A 3,481-nucleotide genomic window follows, 5' to 3' on the forward strand; every position below is an offset into this window, starting at 1 on the left:
TCACTCTGTCACCCAGGCTGGAGTGCAGTGGCACGATCTCAGCTCACTGCAACCTCCACCTCCCGGGTTCAAGTGATTCTCCTGCCTCAGCCTCCTGAGTAGCTGGGATTACAGGCACCTGCCACCATGCCCAGCTCATTTATGTATTTTTAGTAGAGATGGGGTTTCACCATGTTGACCAGGCTGGTCTTGAACTCCTAGCCTCAAGTGATCCACCCACCTCGGCCTCCCAAAGTGCTGGGATTACAGGCATGAGTCACTGCGCCCAGCCATCCTTGCTTAGATTTGAAATAGGACTCCCATTTATAATTTATCATTCATAGTATTAGGCTCATCGGAAAGTATGCTTTATCCACATATTTCACAAAACTCTTTTAAAAATTAATTATGATTTCATTTTCAGTTGTTCATACTTGGATACTTTATGTTCACTGATTCTGTCTTCCTACAGCGATTCTAGCTGATGGGTATGTCAATTCTGCTCCTCGAGCTTCCTCTGGGTTCAGAGGGCTACTCATAAATTAGTCCACAGCAATTCAGGCATAGTGGGGACAGCAGGCCACAGGCCAATTGTTCTGCAGGGGTTGCGGTTAGAACTCAAGGAAACTGCCTGAAAGCCTCCTTTGTGCCAGCCCCCGTCCAGCCTCACCCCAGCTGGAGATGCTGATGATCCTAAAGAGGATCACAACACGCCACCCCCAAAATACGCTACCTCGGCAAAAGAATACTTTGAGCTATAGACAATGAAGAAATAACAGATGCAGTAAAAGTTCTCTGTCCTCCCTTAACTGCCTAAACGCAGGACCTAAATTTTGCTTTGAGGAAGATGCCCCTCTGTACCCAGAAGAGAGAGAGTGACTCTTATCACCGGTGACAGGAGTTGCATTGAGAAGAGTCTACATAAACAAACAAATGGAAGAGAGATAACTGTTCTCATCCATTAATTTCTCCCATATATTCCTAAACACTTTCTTACAGTTTATTACCCCGGAAGCCCAAACATTCTTTTCTTTATTCAGTCACTTCTCTATAACCTATCACCCTTTGCTCAAATAGTATATAGTTTCTCAAGTCTAAACACTTATTGGAGTTTTCTACTTCTTTTTGTGAAGCTCCTGTACCCATAAAACATTAACATTCGTAAAATTTGTATCCTTTTTCTCTCGTTAATCTGTGTTCTGTCAGTTTAATTTGCAGGTCCCCAGCAATAGAACATAAGAGAATATGGGATAAATGTTTCCTCCCCTCTAATCCCAGGTGTGGAGTTGGTCGGTGGAGGGACAGGACGAGGGTCAGCAGCCTTGATGCCCTTTTCCAGGAGAGCTTCTTGCAGTGGGTTCGGCTCTTGGAAGTTACTCACCTGCTTCAGCAACTGCAGCTGCTGTGCCCGACAAATGGCAAAAGACAAGACACCAACCACACGAGATCCCAGTGCGCACATTACCTGCCTCATCTTGACTTTCAGGTGGCTTTATGTGCCTATGCAGTGTTGCAATGTTAATCCTCAAGGGTGAAATCCAAGCTGGTTTATCCGCAGATCTACCAGGGCCAGTGGTGATGGTGAGCAACGAGGCACTAAATTTCTTCTCCTAAAATACAGAGGATCTGTTCAACACACTCACAGTCACAGCACAAAAAGCTATTCTGTATTAGGTCAGCAAAGGAAACCAGTCCAAGTGCAAAGGCAATTTTAGATCTATTCCTGTTTCCTGTGGAAACGCGAAACTAAAGGGAAGCTCACTGGTAGGACAGAGCAAGCACCCGTGAAGGTGCAGCCTTTTTTAAACTTAAGTTCTGATTCAGTGGCGGGTCCTGCGAATCCATCCTTTAACAAGCATCCCCTGTGGGAGGGGCTCTGATGCAGAGTGTAGGAGGGCTGCCTGTATTCCGAGAAACACTGGATGGTGTCTGCCACGATTCAATAGCAGACATTATTACAGTTATTGGGAGACACAGGCTGTGCCAAATAGTAAAATAAGAATAAATACATTTACATTTCCCAGGGTTTGGCCCAATCAGACTGCTTGGCTCACATAAATGCCAGCACATAGATATTTGCAAACAATAAACATATGTTTAGCATCCTAAACTCTACTTTGAAATAAAACATTAAGGAAGTCATTATTTATGCAATTAGTAAGCCCATAATTAACACTGAAGACAACAATAATTAACACATAATTTTTACTATGCAATACTAATTTGAAAATACCTTACACAACTCAAGGGATCAGGCAGTTGTTCAAATTTTTCTAGAAGGCCTGGCTTACACCAGCATCCATGACCATCTTCCATTCTTGGAAACTAGACCTTCAGATCTTATTGTGTTTGATAATTTCATCATAAAGAGCAAATACAAATGCGATGTGCAGACATTCTCTGCCATAGTGTGAAATCGTTCTTTGTAAAAGTTTGTTCAATACAAACTTTATATGAAAAAAAATTGCCCTTCAAGAAAAAAAAAAAAGCCCTCAAAAGTTTTTCGTGGAAGCCCCTGGTATTTGCATTGGGAAATATGATCCAGTTGAAACATATATTTTTAATTTTTTTGCTCATTAACTTAAAAAAAGATTACTGAATGCCTATTTTGTTACAGATACTCTTCTCAGTATTGGCCTAGCACCGTCCTTAAAGCAACCTTCAGTGAACATAATATATAGATATATATATATGTTTTTTGAGATGGAGGGTCTGTTACCCAGGCTGGAGTGCAATGGCACGATCTCAGCTCACCACAACCTCCACCTCTCGAGTTCAAGCAATTCTGCCTCAGCCTCCCGAGTAGCTGGGATTACAGGCATGCACCACCATGCCCGCCTAATTTTGTATTTTTAGTAGAGATGGGGTTTCTCCACGTTGGTCAGGCTGGTCTTGAACTCCCGGCCTCAGGTGATCCGCCCGCCTTGGTCTCCCAAAGTGCTGGGATTACAGGCGTGAGCCTCTGCCCCCAGCCAGGAAATATTATTTTTAAAGTCTGAAATCCAAAATTGCTTTCAAGGTGAATAAAAGGATTTTAAAAGATTGTAATGATTTTATTTCTGTGATGATCATTGAGTGTAAATTTTACATTCTCTATCAGGAAATCCATCTAAGACTTCAATAGAAGTGAAAAAATATATAGTTTTTTAGTCTGTGATTAAGGGGAACTATTTCATGGGATGAGAACTGATATAGGCCAGGCACGGTGGCTCACACCTGGAATCCCAGCACTTTGGGAGGCCGAGGCAGGCGGATCACCTGAGGTTGAGAGTTCAAAACCAGCCTGGCCAACATGAAATCCCATCTCTACCAAAAATACAAAAAATTAGCTGGGTGTGGTGGCAGGCACCTGTAATCCCAGCTACATGGGAGGCTGAGGCAGGAGAACCCGGGAAGCAGAGGTATCAGTGAGCCAAGATTGCGCCACTGCACTACAGCCTGGGCAACAAAGCGAGACTCCGTCTTAAAAGAAAAATCAGACCAAACATTGCCAGTATGTCTT

Source organism: Pan troglodytes, chromosome 19 (assembly GCF_028858775.2).
Source record: "Pan troglodytes isolate AG18354 chromosome 19, NHGRI_mPanTro3-v2.0_pri, whole genome shotgun sequence".
NCBI lineage: Eukaryota > Metazoa > Chordata > Mammalia > Primates > Hominidae > Pan > Pan troglodytes.